Source organism: Crinia signifera, chromosome 3 (assembly GCF_055691185.1).
Source record: "Crinia signifera chromosome 3, ASM5569118v1, whole genome shotgun sequence".
NCBI classification, from domain to species: Eukaryota; Metazoa; Chordata; class Amphibia; order Anura; family Myobatrachidae; genus Crinia; species Crinia signifera.
This window is the reverse complement of record NC_139219.1, coordinates 223,843,291-223,866,936: the sequence shown is the minus strand read 5'-3', so window position 1 is coordinate 223,866,936 and position 23,646 is coordinate 223,843,291. Positions and strand designations below refer to the sequence as shown.

The following is a 23,646-nucleotide window of genomic DNA, read 5'->3' as shown; positions in this document are numbered from 1 at the left end:
ACCTAGCCTGCCTATGGCGTTTATCCACATTAACTCGCCACATGAAGCCAGTACAGTAGTCACAAGGCAGCACAATAAATCAAACAGCATGGCATTTGGCATTACCAAAAAGTCACAAAAATAGGGGGTGTTGTGTGAAATAGGGTAGCCTTAGAGGAGGCACCTATATACACACTACCTGGCGCTCGGCAATTGCAATAATTAATAGTCCTGATAGATCAAAAAAGTTTGTATATAAAGAAAATCTTCAGCTGCAGCATACACTCCCGTGAGCCCGTCAGGCACACAGAGAAAGAAGAAATGGAAAAGGGGAGGGTAGGAGTGAGTTGCGCTGCTGTATATAGATATTGTACACTAGCTGACTGTACAAAGATGAATGCAGGACACACTGTAGCTTTTTTATATAAATTTTATATCTAGAAAAAACACATAAATTTACAACAAGTAAAAACAATAATGAATATAAAATAAAGCATATGAATGTACTGAAGGTTGGGATCCCAAAACAGATATTTTAGTTTAAATAACTTCACAGCAGAATAGAATAATGAGCTCAATAAATGCAAAGTGGCTTGGAGTTGGCAATAATCTGCAGGTACTTGTTGCAGCAAAAGAATATATATATATGAGATATCATATATGTCCGGTTCATTCGGGACTGGCCAGTCGGATATATATAAGATTTTCAAGCAATTGTTTAGGCAGTCATATATATTTTATGCTCACCAAATTAGTAGTAGGTGCTTAATGCTGGTAGACCCAGTTGGTGGAGTAAGGGAGCCCCTCAGATGGAAATGGTTGTTCTCCTCGGCAGCACGCCAGTGAGGTGACCCCGCGGTGTGGGGTGCAAACACCGTTCGATCTACAGCAACACTGAGTAGTTTGGAGGGTAGTATGCCGTCCTGCAATCTGGTAATCTCTGCGCAATGTAGTTGGACCGTACACAGCTGATGGCCGGCGGCTCAGGGTGAGGTGAGCCGCACTTCAGCTGGGGAAGCACAGTCAGCGGTGAGCCCAGGGGAGGACGGCAGCGGAATGCACGCTCAAGTGGGACCGGAGGAACGGAGCTTGATTCAGCTTGAGACGGCTAAGTGCTGTTTGATGTATGCACAAGATTTGTGCTGCTGGCTGGGGAGCACGCGAGGCGGCTATTTGCCGGTGATGTTGTGCGGCTAGCGCTTCTTCCGTGAAGTTCTTGCTGTGATATGGCTGGTTGGAACACCTTCTCAGGTACCAGGTAGTAGCTTGTCAACGCGTTTCGTCCCCTGGTACCTGAGAAGGTGTTCCAACCAGCCATATCACAGCAAGAACTTCACGGAGGAAGCGCTAGCCGCACAACATCACCGGCAAATAGCCGCCTCGCGTGCTCCCCAGCCAGCAGCACAAATCTTGTGCATACATCAAACGGCACTTAGCCGTCTCAAGCTGAATCAAGCTCCGTTCCTCCGGTCCCACTTGAGCGTGCATTCCGCTGCCGTCCTCCCCTGGGCTCACCGCTGACTGTGCTTCCCCAGCTGAAGTGCGGCTCACCTCACCCTGAGCCGCCGGCCATCAGCTGTGTACGGTCCAACTACACTGCGCAGAGATTACCAGATTGCAGGACGGCATACTACCCTCCAAACTACTCCGTGTTGCCGTAGATCGAACGGTGTTTGCACCCCACACCGCGGGGTCACCTCACTGGCGTGCTGCCGAGGAGAACAACCATTTCCATCTGAGGGGCTCCCTTACTCCACCAACTGGGTCTACCAGCATTAAGCACCTACTACTAATTTGGTGAGCATAAAATATATATGACTGCCTAAACAATTGCTTGAAAATCTTATATATATCCGACTGGCCAGTCCCGAATGAACCGGACATATATGATATCTCCTATATATATATTCTTTTGCTGCAACAAGTACCTGCAGATTATTGCCAACTTCAAGCCACTTTGCATTTATTGAGCTCATTATTCTATTCTGCTGTGAAGTTATTTAAACTAAAATAGCTGTTTTGGGATCCCAACCTTCAGTACATTCATATGCTTTATTTTATATTCATTATTGTTTTTACTTGTTGTAAATTTATGTGTTTTTTCTAGATATAAAATTTATATAAAAAAGCTACAGTGTGTCCTGCATTCATCTTTGTACAGTCAGCTAGTGTACAATATCTATATACAGCAGCGCAACTCACTGCTACCCTCCCCTTTTCCATTACCAAAAAGTGCAATACCAGTGATCATCCACTGCCCTTGCGTCAGATGTCTAATGCAAAACTATAGCGAAAGATCCTGGATTGCATGTGCGTGAAGTGTCCATTGAAATGCACTGTAGCGCAAGAACTGTACTGTTCAGTATGTTAGATAGAGACTTTTTAATGAAAATATTATCGCATAGACATGCGTCTCATTACACTTTTTATAAAGGGCTATGGGAATAAGTGTGCAAGTATACGGTACTTTCGCTGAGAATGGGATCTGTGTGAATGTGCGACGATCATGCATCCCATTCTTGGCAAACGGCGCTGCGGTGTGAAAGTAGCAAAGACAACAGCGGATCCATACTGTAGGTTACACTTGTGTAAGGGCAACACTGTTGAAAGGATCACGCTATAGTAGGAATGTCATACAGTACAAGCAGGACAGACTTGAGCACCGAGGGGTTTAAAAAAATGGCTACCAGGTGTCAGCCAGGGCTTCACGGGAGCCAACAACTATGGAGCTAGCATAGGTTCCATGTCTGTGCATCTAAAATTTAAATTTTATCATTGGTTCATGTATGTTTAAGCGCCACACGGTTCTTTTCCTTTAACCGTAAAATTACAGTTGTGTACTGTACTGCTAGGGGACTTGGACTCTCACATACAGTACAGTCCAGTAAGACCAACTGAAGACCGCACATGTGAAATACAACGGATTAATGCTGGCTGGTTAAATGCTCAGCCCTTTCCTGGGAAACTGCTTTTCACAGAGGAGGAGGTTGGCATAAATATACAGATGGAGCAGCTCCTGGCGATATGATCGCCATTCGCCACCTCGTGCCAGCCAGCAGAAGAAGGCGCACGCACATGAGATGCACGCATGTTCCGTTCTGTCACAGCCCTCAGCCACTGATCCTCTGCACCTCTCGGCAGTCCCCACTCCCTGCCTGTCTCCATGAAGCGCAGATGGGCAGGGAAGCCGCTCCCTGCCGCCTTGATGATGGGGACGTGCGAGCTTGTGAGTTGCTCGTGCATCTCTGTGAGAAGGAGCTATAAGCAATCCTGCAGGCTGGCTGACAGGCACTCCAAATGTAAATGAAGGGCTGATACAGCATTCAGTCAGTCTGGCTGGGGAAAGGTACTACAGGTCGAGTACCCCGTATCCGAATATCCGTTATCCGAATTATTCCGAAATACGGACATTCCAGAAAGTGAAAAAAAATTTTTTTTTGCTAAAAACTCACTGGGGACATATGTAACAGCATCACTGGGGACATGATATGTAACTGGCACTATATATGTGCAAGACAATGATTACTTGGCATTCAAATTCAGTGCTGAGATAGTACACACATTTTGTTTCACGTTTTGAAACCTTGTTTTTTGAACAATTAAAATATGTTTGTGTGTATTTTATGTGGTAATAAAATATATTTGTGTGTATATTATGTGTTTATACAGCATAAATGCAAGATACTTCAAAATACATCATTGAAATATTAAAATATTCCGAAATACGGAATAATCCGTTATCCAAAATTCTCCTGGTCCCGAGCATTTTGGATACGGGATACTCAACCTGTATAGAGAAAGCATGAGTACTGCACAGCACATTTAACAGTTCAGTGCTACGGGATGCAGTCAAAATCCCGACATGGACAAAATCCCGACATGGACAAAATCCCGACATAAAGAATGTACAAGTGAAACAGTCTACATGCCTTTCGGTCGACAGGTGCGAGGTCGACATGGGTTTTTATACTGTTTTTTGAACCGATAGGCGGTATTTCATGCCCTACCATCCACTAGGGCGTGGTGGGAGAATAAAATAGTGTGCCGAGCGCAGCGAGGCACCGTGCCCAAAGCATTGCGAGCGAAGCGAGCGATGCGAGGGGCTGCGGTTCACTTGCAACCGTGTCCATGTGGGGGAAAAAACAGTGAAAAAACCCATGTCGACCGAAAGGCATGTAGACTGTTTCACCTGTACATTCTATATGTCGGGATTTTGACCCTGTCGGGATTTTGACCCTGTCGGGATTTTATACCGAATCCCAGTGCTATAGTATGTTGTGGATCGTGCGTGAGATGCATAGAAAGTTATTTATGTAAACTTTTTGTGTTCATAGTTATACTATAAGTTTCGTAATAGTTTCAATAAAAACAAAACAGAAAATAAACTCACTCTAAAGCCCCGTACACACGGGGGAGCTATATTGCTGAGCAATATATTGCTCAATTTCTCCTTTTGATCAGCGACCAGAGATGGTCGCCGATTAAAAAGAAACTGCCGGGGGGGGCCCGGCAGTGGAAATCAGCTGGTCGCAGGAGCATGTTCCTGCGATCAGCGATCACTACAGGGGTAAAAACGGGAGCACGCAGCCGGTGATATATCGCCGATGCACACTCCCATCGCCGGCAATATGGTCACTTAGCGACCATATTTCCCGTGATATTACACAAGATCGCCCCGGTGTGTACGCAGCATAAGAATTAAACCCAGATCTCTCAGCATGGAGAGCTATGACACCTGGTGATATGCTTACAGTATGTTTCATCGGCTACAGGATCTGCAGGATGCTAGGTTTATGAAATAATTTGCCTAGGGAACCCAGACACTGGACCTGTGCACTTTACATTGCACTGCCCATTTTCCATAGCTTGTATTGTACTGTACTGTAGAAATGGAGCTGCAGCGCCGTTTGCAGAGAATGACACAATAACATCTCATTCTTGATTTGTGTGCACAGTATACAGTGCAGTAAAAATACAGTTGTAATTGAAGACAGCTGGTTAACGCTTGTACAGATGGAGCAGCAGCGCTGTCCACCGTGAAAGATGTGCAAGTGTATGGCATTCTTGGCCAATGACGCAGTTCCATCTGTATATCAATCCGCCACTTAATTAGTGGAGCCTTATTCACCTAGTGGTTGAGAATATGTATTGCATGCATAGTGTATGGCATGCCCCAAAGCACCTCAGTGCACTGGTGCAATGGATAAGTGTGGCTCCACCTGAATGTCTAGATTCTGTAATGACGGTTTAAGCATCTTGGTATAAGAAGTCCCTGTGCTAGATCTACATTTGAAGCAGCAGCAACAAGACAACTGTTTGTTGTAATAAAATCAAGCCAATTTGGAAGCTCTTTTTAGAAAAATTGCAGCCTGTTAAAAATAAAAGTAACGATTTTGCTTTGATTTAAAATAGTAAATACAACTGGCAGCCTAAATATTGGAGTAGCCTAAATATTTATTTTTCATAAATAAATTGACAAGCTCACTCACGTCTAAATATTTTAACTGGCTTTCGTGGTGACTACATTTCCAAACTGTATACTACAGGTATGAATTGTGTGCATATGTCTCTAGAGGGGAGACAATCTGGTTATATGTGGGTGATTGCTTTGGAATTAGCCTTTGCAGCCTGGTCACCAAAATCATATGCCTCCTTTACAAATGGGAGATCAGTGCCGGCTGTCAGCTTTTATACTGCTAGTATTTATGGTTCCTCTCATTTGTAAATCTCACAGCTTGCTAGGGGCACAACACAAGCTTGCAGGTGTATCTGTCCTTAGAGAAGTTGGGAAAAGCAGAACACTGTCTAGAGCAGGCATTCCTAACCACGGTCCTCAAGGCACACCAACAGTGCAGGTTTTAGTGATATTTAGGCTTCAGCACAGATGGTTTAATCAGAATCACTCAGGTACTAATTAAGTCACCTGTGCTCAAGCCTGGATATCTACAAAACCTGCACTGTTGGTGTGCCTTGAGGACCGTGGTTGGGGATGCCTGGTCTAGAGCAAGGGTGGGCTTCAACAGCTGGAGGGATGCGTATTACCCACCCCTGGTCTAGAGGAACAAAAAGTAGGAAGCCATGTTAGAATGTGAGCTCTCATGAGCAGGGCCCTCTTTCCTAAGGTGCTTTTCCTGCTCTTAGTAAAACTATCTTTGATGGCACCAACAACTATGGTTTTCTGCCACACTGATACTTATTCCAGTGCCCTCTTCTGAAGCAGCTGTGTATATCTACCCTGTTTTTGTCCTCTGCTCTAGTCAACCATATGTCTCTGTTTAAATTATTTGTTTATTTACTGTAATTGGACAAGGAGGATCCCTTGTGGCACCATATATAGGATGATGATGATGATAATAATAATAAAAATAATAATAATAATACAGGTCGAGTATCCCGTATCCGAATATCCGTTATCCGAATTATTCCGAAATACGGACATTCCAGAAAGTGAATTTTTTTTTTTTTTTTGCTAAAAACTCACTGGGGACATATGTAACAGCATCACTGGGGACATGATATGTAACTGGCACTATATATGTGCAAGACAATGATTGCTTGGCATTCAAATTCAGTGCTGAGATAGTACACACATTTTGTTTCACGTTTTGAAACCTTGTTTTTTGAACAATTAAAATATGTTTGTGTGTATTTTATGTGGTAATAAAATATATTTGTGTGTATATTATGTGTTTATACAGCATAAATGCAAGATACTTCAAAATACATCATTGAAATATTAAAATATTCCGAAATACGGAATAATCCGTTATCCAAAATTCTCCTGGTCCCGAGCATTTTGGATACGGGATACTCAACCTGTAATAAAATGTAATTAGACTGCCACCAATGTCTCCTTAGGCCAAATTGGACTCAGGTCACTGTTCCTGCTGGCCAAAATATTGAAATGAGAAAATCATACTGAAATGAGTCTCCCTGCGATAAAAAAAAAATGTAATTACCCCCTTATTGACCTACTATAGTAAACATTAAAACATTGTGGAAAACAGTAAGGAGGCAATCCACGTTTGGTGAGAAAGCGAGAGAGAGCGAATACACTAACCAATTTAGCGTCTTATTTACATTTTAAAGACTGTATTTGAAAAATGAGCTGATTTGTTGTTACTTTATCACTCACACAAGCTGTCAAATTCACCAACTACCAGTTGTCAGTCTATGCAATACCAGTTGGTAGTGCATACATTAGTGTAATAGAATAATGACTGAAATATAAACAGCTTTCACAAACAATATGCAGTCCCTGGGTCAACAATGTCTGGGTCAACAATGTCTAGGTCAACATTCACAGGAAGTAGACACAAGCTTAAGATCGACACGAATAACGTTGACATGAGTTTTCACAGAAGATCCACTTTCTTCATTCTAAGATTATAAGAAGCAGGAGGCAAGCATCCTCCATTAAGCCACTACTAAGGGATCCTATGGATCAAAAGCGAACCCTGCTTTGTGAACCCCATTGATGGAGACAAAATAGGAATGGACACGGACGATTACCCAGTCCTATTCGGTCATATACACAAATATACGCTACCATAAGGAGAATAGCTTTTTGTCATCCTCTTTCAATTTCCTGTACCAACAGTACGGTTTTTAATTTTATCTAATGTATCTTATGAATACATTACTTCATTAAATTTGATATATTTGTGTTGTATCACTTATTTAGCGCAGTTTATTTCGTATTTTGTTGGTTTAAATTGTGAAAAATGCATGGTTATCATTGCCATGTTGATTTTTGATTGTGTCAACCTCAACCTAGTGCCTGTGGACATATCATTTGTATACCAGTAAATAAAGCACTTCAGTGGGAAGCTCTCTTACTCCAAACAAATGAAACTGTGGAAGAGAGGGATGCACCGTTATGATTGAAGAATGGATTAAAGCAAGTTCAATGCTGTAAATGCATAGCTCGTGCACAAAAGCACATAAAATAATGGATTCCGGCACAATGGGCAAAGCCACAATAAGGCTGGAAACAATCATGCAACACAACTCAAATTGCATCCAACTTTAAAACCTTCTAGTAATATGAGCCATACATTAGTCCAACTTTCCATCAACCATCCAACTGCCCACTTAAGCTGGATACACACTGGAACAATGCATCGGAATTAATCCCTATCCGCCCTGGTTTACTGTACACACTGGAGCGATGTTAATAAAGTACTGAACGATTACTGTTCCATTCTTCATGAGCATGAATTGTGTCACTAGTCAGATTGTCAGGCATGAACCTTACATCATTGTAAGTGACAGCATGAGCACCCATATCATCAGAGTGATATAAGCAATACGCCAGTCGGGCCTGCCCTACTAGACGGCATATTGCTCAGCGTTTAGCCAGCTTAAAACCACTGCCCTACATACCTTCTCAGCAGACCAGCTAAGTTCTGATGGCAGTGAAGTAGGTAGGCACGCTACACACGTTCATGTTTTAAATAATACAGTTCGTGCATGTAAAAAAAATGGGGGGGGGGGATACATGAGTTTTCATTTAAAAGTGAGAGCATTGTTGAAATGTGTCAAGAAGTTTTTGGTCTATTTTATCACATTAATTGAAAAACACTTTGTAATATGGACTCTCATACTGTGAACAGTGCATACAATAGGGCTCTGGGACACAATAGCACCCATGAAATCTGCTGCTGATGCTGCTGCAGTACTCCCAGGAGCGAATGTTCAGGCACAGGTCTTGTAAGCAGGGTGGTATTGGTTTACATGGTCATTGTTGGGATGACAGGAGAGGACGGCCTAGTGACAAAAATTGGGGAGAAGATTCACCCTACACTAGGAATGATTAGTTGGAAAAATGTAAATAACATTTTTTTTTAAATAAACCCAACATCATAGACAGAACCCAAAGATCAGGGGTGCAAAGAAATTAAGTCACAAGGCCAGGAACACTGCAGAATGTGACACAAATACATTTACAGGACAGCTTATCCACCCAAGTGGTCCATTTTATCTGCCCATACAACTCCGTTACTTTCATGTTTAATGAAAATGTCCACTCTACTGTATACACTTAGAGAAACTTGCAGGGAAAGCAGCAGTGATAAGTGTGGTCGCTTGATTTAAATCCCAGTCACATTGGCTTATTTTATTTAGATTTGTGATAGACTTCTCCGGAGGAATGGACTGTGCATGCATACAGTGTCAGTATATGGAGCTGCCCAAGTATCTCAAGATCCCTCTAGTTTGAACATGCCTCTATGGGAAAGTGGTTTACACCATCTAAGGGAAAGTCTACATGAGTGCTGCTAAATTAGAAAAAGCACAGCATAAAGGTGCGCACACACTGTGAGATTTCACTTACTATTCGATCTGGGCTAGTTAGAGTGTTCACATTCGATTTGACTATATAGTACAGATCTGTACCATATATAGCATGGGTCTTCAAACTGTGGCCCTCCAGATGTTGTGACTACAAATCCCAGCATGCCTTGCCACAGTTTTGCTATAAGGGAGTGTTAAAACTGTGGCAAGGCATGCTGGGATTTGTAGTTTCACAACATCTGGAGGGCCACAGTTTGAAGACCCATGATATATAGTGTTCATTGTAGCACTCGCCATCTTTGAAAACACATACAGTTCCTTTTCCCTGCCTGGGGTGTCATGGTCTTTTGTAGTGCTTCTAGCACAGTGTGGTCTGTACATCTGCACTGATATGCAAACCAGACTTGTGCTAGAAAAACCACAGCAAACAGCGACACCCCAGGCAGGGAAGATGAACTGCATGGGTTTTGAAAGATGGCAGGTACTAGAATGAATACTAATATAGTCTTGCCTGCCAAGACTATTTATCTATTCGATTTATACTACACGGGAGAATCTGCAATGAATGTAGAAAAACCATTCGATGCCCATTCAATTTTCTATTGGATTTCTATTAGATTTTGCTTCTATAAAGCAAAATCGAATAGAAAAATAGTGCATATCTCACTGTGGGTACCCTTCTATAATGGTTGGACGTGTAGTCCCCATTTAGGATAATGAATGAGAACGGCAGTCTGCAGCACTAATAAGCTTACTGGAGCAGATGTCGGTGTAATTACCTGCATTATGGTGTGCGCACATGGAAACAACTCATTCAATTAGGCAGAAACTGTTTCTATAAGAGTTTCTGAAAAAAAAAAAATATGATACGTAGGCCCCTTACAGTTATTGGTATAGGTTTGTATAGCAGGCTCAGTCTACATTTGAATAGCAGTTAAAGTTTTTTTTTAATAGATATTTACAACCTGAGAGGCAAATAAACAAAACACAAAAGCAGAACTGTCTACATCCAGTTAATATTGAAACGCCCCTAGAGATCAAATACAATAACAAGTCTGTGTCTCTCTGGAACAGTAGAAAAATCAGTGGAGCAGCAGATGAAAAAAAAAAATTAAGCTTGTTCATATACTGTATTGACAGAATGAATGGGAAATTCAATTGGCATCTGCACAGTGCACAGTAGTAATCAGTGGCATAGTCCATGGCATGGGCAGAAGTTATGGCTTGGCCAAAAGCACTTTTAAAAAGGGAATGAATCCTGGCAAAGAATAGTTTTTGTAGAAGCCTACATGCACAAAATGGAATATTAAAGACAATTGTGTTGTTTGCTTGATTAACGCATTTGGAATGCCTACAGTACTTGTGTAGGTAGGTATGTGAGTGAGAGGGTAAAGGTGTCATTCTAATACACATAAGTGGCTTTGGACCTCTTCTGATGCCCCATACACAGAGTGCAATTCAGTGTCGCCTTCAATTCAATTTTTTATTCGAGGGGTGGTTATACTCAATTTGCAAGATGCAGTCAAAAATAAATAAATCGATCTTCCTGAAAGGTTAACAAAATATATATAGTTTCCCATTGGAAGGCTCTCATTTCAATTTAACTATTAAGTCTATTTTTTATTTATTAATTAAAATTCCAATACATCTTTACATTTTTTGAGTTTTAAAATGGAGGGGAAAAAATAGAAATCCAAATTTAGGGTACCATGCATGAATCCGTTAAAATACAGTAAGAATTTTTATTTTTTTTTGCTTTAGCAGTGTATTAGAATATGTTTGACATTAATTAGTACTAATCCCTGCAGTGTGTATGTAATATTTTCTCACATAAAATTTTCGCCCCATGGACCGGCAAGACTCAGACTTTTAAAGGAATGCCAAACAAGCTTCTGCTGAACATAAAACACCTAATGGAAGCAGCCTGTACTTTACAAAGTGAAATGTATCATTTGTTGTTTGACACAGGTACACATTTTATGGTAGACATGTTTGACACACTGTGATATTGATCTTTTACACTAAAGATTACAGCATTTTTTTTCCAATTTATAAAAAATCCACATTTTCTATTTCAGCTGTTAACATTTTATAAGCGATGACCAAACCAAAACTGGTCAGCAGGAGAAGATTACCATCACCCATTAGGAGGGCACACAAATGGTGCAAAATGTACTACCAGTAAGGACTATATAGTCCATAAAGGTAGACTACATCATACATATCGCACCATGTGTTTACAGCTTGTGATGCTGATGCTCGCCACCACGGGGTCGGAATCGCAAGAAACCAAATAGAGTAGGCAGCTCAATTATGATTGGAAAGCATACAATCAATTTTGAGTATAGCTAAAATTGGCCATAGCCAAAATTGCTCAGTGTGTATAGTCAATATCAGTGGTTCTTTGTTCTGGGTAGTTCAAAAGGAAATCACAAATTCGCATTGTGTGTATGCACTTTAGGGCACTGGGCTTGACAAAACAAGCACACTCAAACATTTCCTTCCAACTGCTAACATAGTGATTGATTTAAAGTGATTGAACATTTATACACATTTAGATTTGTCGATAGCTATACAGAACATCAGTATTATTCACACAGCATCACATCCTGGGATTAGATAACAAAGAAAAGTACAGTAGCTGTACTACAACTGTGGCATTACTGCCTCACAGCATTAGGTCATGGTTTTGATACCCAGCATGTCCCTAACTGTGTTTGCGTGAGTTTATTCCGGGTACTCCAGTTTCCTCCACAATACAAAAATATACTTGTAGGTCAATTGGCTTCCAACAAAAATAACCCTAGAATGTCTGTGCGTGCTCGCTCCACTGGGGTAGGGACTGATGTGAATGTTCACCTATACTCTATAAAGCATTGCGGATATGTATGCGCCAATAATTTGCCAGTGTAATTCCTAAATGGAGGCATAGCACATTTCTGAAGGTAAAAAAAAATGTATTACATTTCACAATATACCTTGCACTCATTGTCACCTCCTGGTGACCCTTCATTCTGTACAGCATTTGTGAGGTCAGGCACTGATGTTGGATGAGAAGGCCTAGCTCGCAATCCCCGTTCTAGGTCATCCTAAAGGTGTTCGATGGGGCTGAGGTCAGGGCTCTATGCGGGCCAGTCAAGTTCTTCCACGCCGAACACAAACCACATCTTTATAGTCTTTGCTTTGTTCACTGGGGAACAGTCGTTTTGGACTAGAAAAGGGCGTTTCCCGAACTGTTGGCTTAAGGCAGGGCTGGGCAACACCGGCCCTCCAGATGTTAATGAACTACACATCCCAGGATGCTTTGCATTAGTTTTGCTATGTGGCCATGCTGAAACTGATGCAAGGCATGCTGGGATGTGTAGTTCATCAACATCTGGAGGGCCGGTGTTGCCCAGCCCTGGCTTAAGGCATAGTATTGTTCAAAATATTTTGCATATTGAAGCATTGAGATTGCACTTCATTAGAGATAAGGGACCTAGCCCAAATCCAAAATAGCAAAAGTCCGTTATTCCACCTTCTACAAACTTTACCTGGCATAACGCAGTTCTGAAAGGGTGAGTCAAAAGGATGACCAAGGAAGAACACAAAGGGTTTTCGGGGCACACAAAGAATAATTGATAAGTGATTGAATTAAAAATGAACTTTTATGATCATAAGGAATATCCAGCAGGGATGAATTTTCACGAATCATCTTATTTCAAAGACTGCATCCTATCATATTACCAAACGTAAAGTCAATGGGCGCTTCAAAATGACCCACTTTGAAACCAATAATTTTTGCAAATGGAGACTGCATGGCCAGGTGCTATATTTTATTCACCAGTGGCAACTGGTCTGATTGAAACACCTGAAAATCAAGAATTATAAACAGTTAAAGCCAAAGACCCTCATTCTTCCACTAGGCCAGTGGTTCCCAAACCTGGTCCTCAAGTACCACCAACAGTGCACATTTTCCAGGTCTCCACACAGAATCACAAGTGTCATAATTAGCTCCACCTGTGGATCTTTTAAAATGTGTCTGAATAATAAGTGCACCTGCTGGGTGACATGGAAAAAATATTTGGGTACTTGAGAACCAGGGTTGGGAACCACTGCACTAGGCCAAAGTTTCTAACTGCAAACATTAGAGAAAAGAAGTCAAATAAAGACTGCTTTGCGGTCATCCTCACATTCAGATATGTGGTTGTGGGCCAGGGTTCTGCTGCTGTTTGCCAATATTTTTTTTATTGGCAATCACCATCTGCTATTAAAAAACTCTGTCTTCTTTGCATGACACTGAACACTATCCTGATCAATGGATCTGACGGACAAAGTCAGTCCCACTGTTCCTGTGCTTCCCTGGTAATGTATGATTGCCAGCACCTGTGGTGAAACACCTTTATCTAGCTCCCCACAGGTGATGGCAATCACACATTACCAGGGAAGCACAGGAACAGAGCATTTTCTCCCGCATGGAGATGGTCAGGTAGGCAAGTATGCATCTGGCACTTGATGAGGCTTTTTTGCATGCGATTTATTGCATGTAATACTCCCAGATAGCTGAAGGTGGGGGGGGGCAGGAGAATTCAAAAACACACACATTCAAAAGAACGGACGGCTGCTGATTCCTTTGAATGGGTTTTTTAAAATTCTAATGCCAAACGCTGCAGAGCAAGAAGAGAGCCTCTTCTGCACAGTGCTTCCCACGCTTGGGGATGGCATGTGATACATCACGGGTACTAAAATGGGTACTCTTTACCTAGATGGGCGCCAGCGATTGAAATCGCGGGCGTCGGGGGTAAAAATCGCGGTCATCGTGGGTAAATCGCGGGTACATAAAAATCTGCTACCCGCGATGACCGCGATTTTCCCATAGGGAACAATGTTAAAAAGGCTGATTGAGCGCGATCTTCATGTAAAATGCCTCAATGCCCGCGATTTGGCCATAGGAATCAATGTTAAATGGGCTACAGAGCCCAAATAGGCACAATTAACCCGTAAATGTCCCCCCAAATTTTTAACGCCACCCCACGATCCACGCCAACCCGAAGCGTGGCGAGCGCAGCGAGCCCGCGAGGGGCGGCGGTACGCGTCCTCCGACCTTTTCATGCCCTACTATCCACTAGGGCGTGGAGTGAGAATAGAATAGTGTGGCGAGCGCAGCGAGCCACCGAGCCCGAAGCGTGGCGAGCCCCGCGAGGGGACGCGGATACCTTCACAGGTAGACGCGTCCCCTCGCGGGCTTCACATGTGTCCGCGTCGCCACGGACACCTGTGAAGCCCGCGAGGGGACGCGTATAACTGTGAAGGTATCCGCGTCCCCTCGCGGGGCACGCTGCGCTCGCCACGCTTCGGGCTCGGTGGCTCGCTGCGCTCGCCACACTATTCTATTCTCACTCCACGCCCTAGTGGATAGTAGGGCATGAAAAGGTCGGAGGACGCGTACCGCGGGCTCGCTGCGCTCGCCACGCTTCGGGTTGGCGTGGATCGTGGGGTGGCGTTAAAAATTTGGGGGGACATTTAAGGGTTAATTGTGCTTATTTGGCCTCTGTGGCCCATTTAACATTGATTCCTATGGCCAAATCGGGTCCATTGAGGCATTTAACAGTAAAATCGTGTCCATCGGGCCTTTTAACATTGATTCCTATGGCAAATCGGGAGCATCGCGTCGCGGGCATCGCGGGTACATTTATGGCCGGCCGCGACGCGTCCGACGCGATTTCCATGTTTAACATGGGTTTCAATGGGAAATCGCGGGCATCGCGTCGCGGCCACACATAAATGTACCCGCGATCACCACGACGGGCGCCCATCTAGGTAAAGAGTACCCTAAAATGTACCTGCGGTTTCCTGCTGATGGCTGCACATTCCATTGATCTTTTGTGCAGCCTGACCGCACATTGGATCAGATGTCAGACACATCCGATTTGGGCCTAATCTCAGCCCAATCCTTCAAAACTGGGTGAAATGGGGACTAAATCAGACAAGTGTATGGGCACCTTTACAGAGATCCTGATCCTGTCTTTAAGAGGCAGAGCGCAGTTTGAATAGTGGGTACAGACATGCATTATGTCTCAGTGTGTGCATTTTGGGACACAATTCTATCTGTGTACAAACCGCACGCGAGCAAAGTCTTCAAGAGATTTTTACAATTACATCCGTTTCCAGACATTTACAATGCTCCCCATCCAGCTACAAATATTGGGTGCTTCATTTTGGGTTGAGGAGGTTATTCTCAGAATTACTCTCAGACAAACTCTTGCTCCACTTTATCTACTGATACTTGCAAATAAAGTTTTCTAATCTGTAACATAACAGGCTTCATTCGTTTTCAAGCAGTCTCCGACATGAAGATATTAAAGAAAAATGAACCCTCTGACCCTGAAATAACATCCGATACTATAAGAAGCTTCAACTGCACATCATATGACACTTTCTAGAAACACTGTCGCCAGGTGCAATCTTAGTAGGACAGACCTGCACCCTATGCATTACTTAGAAGATACCAGTACACTTGTGCATTAAAATTTAATGGGGAACAAGAGAATTAACATGACACGTCTACACAATGGGAATGGAGTGTCAGAGTACAAGAGGTCAGCAAGCACAAGTGTACCAGGTGTATGGACTATGCAGAGAGCCTTAGACCTGTTGATTTACACAATCCAATATGAAAAACACTAAGAGAAACCCCAAATAAATCATGTAAATCTTGTTCTCTAACTGTAACGTTAAAGTGGATAATTTAAACTGTTATTTCTCTAACTGGGTGATTCAATTGTTTGTGCATATTGAAACGCATTTAAAATGCCGGGGAACAATTTAATTGTTTTGCACAACCAATATCGAATAGTTTATGGGTACTTTTTCTCTCATAATTTTAGTGATCACGAAACTTTGGTAAATACCCTTTAATTTTAGTTATCTGTAATGCTGCATTTCATGGTCTATTTTCTATAACTATAACCGTTTTTTCATGTCTTATATAGAAGTTTATAATTTGTTATGCTACAAATTTGTTCTGTCACCTGGTTTACATAGAGCATCACTATATTTAGAGGAAGTTTCTCCTTTCCTAGACTGCACTTTATTTACCTTTAGTCAATACAGTTCCTTTATCTTGTGTTTTCTTTTTTTTTTTTTTGCATTAGAAAAAGACATACAATTAAAAGCAAGAGAGAAAAGATCACAACAAACATACATACTGTGTACATTACAACATCGCTATTAGCAGGACTATTATGTCGTCCGCCATCATTTTCTATAATTTTTGCTATGATGACCTAATCCTTTACATTGTGGCGAACGCCCACAGGGGCTTTGATTTGTGGCGGCACACTCCTTTGGCTACTAACCCAATACATAGTTTTACACTTTACTCGTTCATATCTACCAGCCCATTATACAATTGTATATTAATATTATGCACACCATTTTAACTACCATTTTACCTATCAAAACGGGGGAGGGGTGGGGAGGAGGAAAGGGAGGATAAGCATATAGCCCCCTTTTTTTTTTTTTTTTTTTAACTTAAAGAAAGGTTGCAAATAACGTTTAAAATAATTCTCCACAGTGTTTATTCAAAGAATAAGACTTAGCTATCCTCTGATTATCATTTTGTGTAGTCTTAAATATCATTTCATATCATAAGAGTGGGGGGACAGGTCATGATGGTGCAGAAATAGGGAAAAGCATACCATTATATTTGTATATATATATTTTTTTTTTTTTTTAATAGATCAAAAAAAAATAAAGTGCAGTAGTGCGTTGCAGTGAGTAATTCTCCTCCGTGTACTTTACAAATAAAGCATAATAATGCATAACTATTATGTTGTTATCCTACGGGCTGGTGCCCACTTATTTAGAACACATGCACCTTCTCTTTTTATATGTAACACTTTAAATATTGTGCATAGGCATGTTGTTTCTCCAATGTGTGGAGGTGATCCAATGGTGCCATATTTTCTCAAACTTCTCCATGGTATTGTGATTTAAGTGCACAGCTTTCTCACATTTAACTGTATAATTTACGAGAGCCTTCCAGCTCTCAATTTCGGGGCCCCTGCTGGACAACCAGGCTCTGGCCAATATTACCTTTGCTAATGAACACAAATTTATTACATACTGTTTATCTTCACAATTTAAACTCCTATTGTCCATGATCCCCAATAAGCAGCATTTGGGAGTTAAGGCTTCCCTTCCAATCCCTGATTCTGAGATTATCTGAATAATTCCCTCCCAATATGTAACCATTATTCGACAACTCCAAAGCAAGTGGATGTACGTACCAGGTTCATTTTTACATTTAGGACATATGTCAGACCTATTTTTATCAAATTTTGCTATTCGCGTCATTGAGAGGTATGACCGATGGAGAACAAATAGCTGGACTTGCTGGTTACGCAGCGAGTATGTGGCCTTAGATGGCGATGACGTTGCTAACCCCCATTCACTCTCACTTATTAGGCCAACGTCTTCCTCCCACTTGGCTTGAAGGGAGCTTAGGTCTGTACTTATATCTGTGTTAATAATTTTTTTATATAGCTTGGACACCAATTTAGAGGTGGCTGAGGTTTTTAACATTATTTTAAACGGGGATTCTTTAAAGGTTGGGTGGGGATTAGGTATGTGCGACCGTATAGCTGATCTTAACTGCAGGTATCGGAAGAAATATGCCCGAGGGACATTATATTCGTCTGCTAACTCCTGAAATGATTTAAAGCCTGTATGTCCATACAGCTGGCTGACCACCGTCACTGAGTATGGATGCCAGACTGTTTTAATTTGGAGCCCTTTTAAACCCCTTGTATGTTTCCCATTATCCAAGGGATACTCTGGGTCCATCTCTGTACACCCAATCATTTTGTTGGCCTCTTTCCAGATTGTAATTGCTTGAGTCACCAATGGTGGGTCTACCGGAGATGTGTGGCCTTGTAATAGTTTATTCAATGGTTTTGTTAGGGGGCTCGATATATTAACTAATGCCGCCACTAGTTCGCTGTCTTGTTGATCCACACACCAGCCTTTAAGTTGAGCCAGCTGGGTGGCAATATAGTATTTCCTAAAGTCTGGCAATCCCAGCCCACCATCCCCTTTTTCCTTCATCAAAACGTTCAGTCGGACTTTCGGACGGTTACTATTCCAAATAAATGTGGAAATCATACTGTTGATTTTCCGAAAGATTGTCTTTGGAAGTGCTATGGGGGCCTGATGTATCACATACAAAAATTTCGGGAGTATAACCATTTTTATGAGGTTAACCCGGCCTGTCATAGTTAATGGAAGCTTTCTCCAAGATTTGAATTTTTCCCCCATCAAGGCTATTAAAGGCTGAACATTTTGATGAACGAAATTCCCAGGAACACAGGACACCCATATCCCCAGATATTTAAAGGACGTGACCCATTTTAAAGAGTGGGCAGAAGGGGGCGGAGAGTCCTCACTACCCTGAATTGGTAGTATATAGGACTTACTCCAATTTATTCTGAGCCCGGAGTGATCTCCAAAAGCCTCAATAAGGTTCAAAACCAGAGGGAGATGTTGAGAATAATTGGAAAGATAAATTAACAAATCATCCGCGTAAAGAGATACAATGTCCCTGCTGTCTCTAACTTTAAATCCCCTAACAATCGGGTGTTGTCTAAGGGCACAAGCCAGGGGCTCAATTGCCATAGCAAATAGCAGGGGGGATAAAGGACACCCCTGTCTTGTACCCCTAGCAAGCGCAAATGGTGGAGAAGTCCATCCATTTACTGTTATTCTTGCGGAGGGATTTTGGTATAACAATTTAATCCATTTGATGTAATTTGGACCCAGACCAAACATTTTTAATATTGTCCAGAGATATGGCCATTCGATAGCATCGAATGCCTTAATTGCGTCTAATGAAATTATCGCCTCATCTCCATCCCGGCTGCTTGCTAACTGTAGATGGGAGAACAGTTTGCGTAGATTTTGGGCCGTCGATTTGCCCGGCATAAATCCGGACTGGTCCGGATGAATAATTTTGTGGATATGGTTGTTTAATCTGGTCACTAAGATTTTAGCTAATATTTTATATTCAACGGTCAGGAGGGAGATGGGTCTGTATGAGTCTCTGTCTGTAGGGTCCTTCCCCTGCTTCAGGAGAACAATTATGTTTGCTGCCGACATCGAGATTGGAAGCTTGTCAGCCTCAAAACATTTGCTCAGTGTCTCGTGGAGCAGGGGGGCTAACGTGTCGCTATACCTTTTATAAATTTCAGCTGGTATTCCATCTAAACCAGAGGCTTTACCCACAGGTAGCTTTTTTATTGCTTGTCTCACTTCCTCCAGGCTTAAGGGAGATTCGAGGCTCAGTGTGTCTTCCATACTCAGTGACGGGAGATCCACCTTACTCATATATTCCAAAATTTCACCTTGAGTGTGGCCTAATCTAGAAGAATAGATCTGGCTAAAATACTCCCTAAAGGATTCACCCATTTCTTGTTTCGTATTTAATATTTTCCCTTTTTCATCCTTTATTTGACTTATACAATTTGATGGTTTCTCGGCTTGCGCCAGGTAAGCCATATATTTTCCGGCTCTGTCTGCTCCGGCATAATTGTTCTGGGCCCTGTAGGACATTATTTTAATATTTTCTTCCTTAAGGGTGCTTAGCCAAGTCGCCAGTGCTTCCTGCCATCCAGCATATGCATCAGGGGTACCCTCTCTAACATATCGCGCTTCCCGGAGTTCACATTCTTTTTCCCTTGCTCCAATTAGGGCCTTACTCCCCCTCTTCACCTCGGCTATTTTTTTTTTAAGTGTTCCACGAATATATGCTTTAAGGGTATCCCATACCACTTCTGGTGCCGCTGACCCCTGGTTCAGTTTCCAGAATTCCGCCCACTGATCTTTAAGTGTCTCAGTTCCCTCCATCCCCTTCAGCCAACCTGCCTTAAATTTCCAACAGCCCTGCCCAGAGTCATGCCCACTTGCTAGTTCAATTATTACTGGGGAATGGTCAGAGATCCCTCTGGGTTTGTATTCAATCCCTACAACATGTGGGATTAAACTCTGGGATACTAGAATTAGATCTATGCGTGAAAATGCCCTGTAGGAGGAGGAGAAACATGAGTATTGTACCCCATTTGGGTTTTTTTCCCTCCAAATATCCACCCAGCCTAGGTTTCCCAGAAATTGGTTGAAGCCTTTATTTCCCTTTATCACACCCTGTGTGTCACTCCGCCACCTGTCAAAACTTGGGTCCATCACGTTATTAAAATCACCCATGCAGATGACAGGGGACAGAGGAGACACAGCCGAGAATTCGGCTGCTTTTACGAGGACATCAAAAGAAAAAGGGGGGGGAATATATATCGCCAGAATCACTAGTTGTTTGTTATTGACTTGGCCATCAATAAACACGTAACGTCCAGTATTATCTATTTTTATCCTATTACATGTAAAAGCTAATGTACGCTTTATCAACAATGAGACTCCCCTTGATGAGGAGGTAAATATTGAATGATATGCGTTGCCAACCCAGGGTTTTTTCAGTGCCATCACTTTACCTCCTGCCAGGTGAGTTTCTAACAGGCAGACAATGTCTGCATTATACTGCCGCAGTTGATTAATGACAAGAGACCTTTTGATTTTATCATTTACCCCCCGGACGTTCCATGACAACACCTTAATCACCCCGGGTTGGAAAGGCATATCAGACATGTAACTAAACGATATTTTCCTACTTGCAGATTTTTAAACAAGCTTTCGCCATCGGACAGTGTTGCCGCCACAGCACACATAAATAATGTCAAAAATGTACACATCAACATACAACATATCACAAAACCCACACCCTCCCACCCCCTCCCCATACACCAACCCCCCCATGGCGTATCTATCCCCCAACCCATCCGCTACCACCTCGTCTGGTGGGGCTTTATCTACTAGCCACCATCGTGCGGTGAGCTCCCTGGGTTGGTTTTAACTTTAAGTGATTATGTGCTAGCAAGCTGAAGTGGCCCTGGGGCCCATTTATCGATCCATTTAGCTGCTTCATTTGGAGAAAGAAAAAAGACAGTTCCACCCTCTGCCTCCACTCGCAGTTTGGCAGGGTACAACATAGAATATTTCAGACCCTTATCCCTCAATTTTCTCTTTACTTCAATGTATTTAGCCCGCTCCTTTTGGATCTCAGTGGCAAAGTCAGGGAAGAAAGAGAGTCTTAGCCCGTTATGTAGAAGTGGCCCCTTCTCTCTGGCCAAGCGAAGCAGCGCATCTCTATCCGTGAAATGTAACAGTTTCATTATAATTGTCCGCGGTGGGGCACCAGGGGGTAAGGGTCTAGAAGGGACTCTATGGGCCCTTTCAATCGAGAAAAATTTCGAAAATGATTCACTGCCAAACTCTCCTATGATCCATTTTTCCAAGAACTTAATGGTATTATGTCCTTCCTCTCGTTCTGGCAGGCCAACCAGCCTTACATTATTCCTGCGATTGCGCCCTTCGATATCTGCAACTTTATTTTTCAAGTCACAGAGTTGTGCCTCTATAGCCCCCACCTTTTTGACTATATGGTCTGAGCTGTCTTCCAACTTTGAAACTCTCGTCTCTGCCTCTTATTTGCTCTTTGACACTTTTAATGTCCTGCCGCACATTCGCGACATCAGCCTGGATATCAGTGATTTTTTCAGTGAGCCTTTGCTCACTGCCTTTTATAGCGTCCATTAACTGCTGCATTGTGACATCTGGGCTATCTGCCTCATCTTGGGATTTATTTCCCTTAACGGGGGTTGATGTTGGAGTGGCAGACGGCGTCTGCGGCTTTGTGGTTGCTTGTGATCTTGCATGTTTTTCAAGCCGCGCAGCCGCAGTGCTGGTGCCTGTTTTCCCCATTATGTTACACCACCGACTGTTTAGGTGCACCGGAGTTGCAGAGCAGTTCTTATATTCAGGGTTTACCGATGCTAATTACCCTGGGGCAATACTGGCAAAAAGCGGGGTAATAACCAGATGAGGCGGGGCAGAGAGCTGAGATAGAGGAATAAGAGGTTGTCTTGTCAGAAGGAAAAGTCAAAATATAATATGGTGACACTCCAATGTATCTTAGGCTCTATCGCTTAGATGAGGAGAGGCATGGGTAATAAAAAAAAAGAAGAGAGAAAAAAAAAATATATATATATATATATATTATTCCTGATGGATTTCTCCCCGGGTGCTGCAATTATTCCGGCGATGCCCACCAAACAGGGCACACAAAGACTGTGGGGTACACTCTTCCACTCAGGGCTCCCAGTGTTTATAGGGTTACAGACTTCCACACCATATAGAATGCCTTTAACTGACCGTGGGTTGGAGGCAGATCCAGGGGTTACTGCCTCACGATGCCGCAGCTCACACTCGTATAGATTCAAGGCTTTATATCCTATCCAGGCAAGACGACAGGAAGATGGGGGTGATTTTTCAGGCAGGATTTTTTTTTTTTTTTCTTGTTTTCCACGTGCAGTCACTCTTCCAGGGGGAATGTTCCCCTCTATTCCCGGATCACCGGGATTTTTACAGCAGCGTGCACCACCCGAATGCCTCTCCTATTCAGTGCCTCCTGGTCAGCGTCCGCCTCGCCGTGCTCCCTGCTCGTCTCCCCCTCTGACGCCTCTGGGGCTGCACGTCACTCCTGTGCGCCTCGTCGGATGGCTCGTCAGACAGATACTCCCCGGCACCACGTCAAGGACCGGAGACCGAACTGGGAACCCCAGCGTGGGTCAAGAGAGAGCCGCTGGTAAAGCCGCCACCAATACCGCGGGCAGCGGTTCCTTCAGCCGACAGCGTGGAACAACGCGGGGTACAGGTACAGGCACTGGGCACGCCAGCCGGAGCACATTAACTTTCAACAGGATTCATTCCAGGGAGCTCTCGCACCTTACGACACTACTCCCGCTCTGCCGTGGCCACGCCCCAAACCGGGTGCTTATCTTGTGTTTTCTTAGTTTTACATACATTTACATTTTTGAGTGCTAATTCGATATATCCCCTAAATACTAAACTTATTGTGGCAACAGAATCTCCATGCAACCGATTAAGCATACATGAATTTCAACATTTGAGTACCAAGAATACAATATACGTCTCCACTTTACTTCTTGCAATATAAATAGTCTAAACAACTCACACCAAGCTGAAAATTGCCATACATCAAATAACTTTTTGGGGGCAGCATAAAGGCTTACACAACCAATTAACCATAGACAAGCTTCAGATCACAACGTTCAATGCCAAATGTCAGCTAGAATTGTACACGGCAAACTTAAATCTTGAAATGGAAAAAACATTTAAATGAAAACCACAATCTACCAATTGGAATTTTGGCCAATTGGGTACGAGTTGGGTCCCGTTCGTGTGGCATTTGCAAATCAATTTCAAACTTGC

At 42.7% G+C, this 23,646-nt stretch overlaps 1 protein-coding gene across 6 annotated transcripts in view; it reads right to left on the bottom strand.

Annotated features, from left to right (window-relative positions):
• Positions 1-23,646, bottom strand: part of LPP (LIM domain containing preferred translocation partner in lipoma) — a 306,990-nt gene that overhangs the window by 197,176 nt on the left and 86,168 nt on the right. The window lies entirely within an intron of this gene.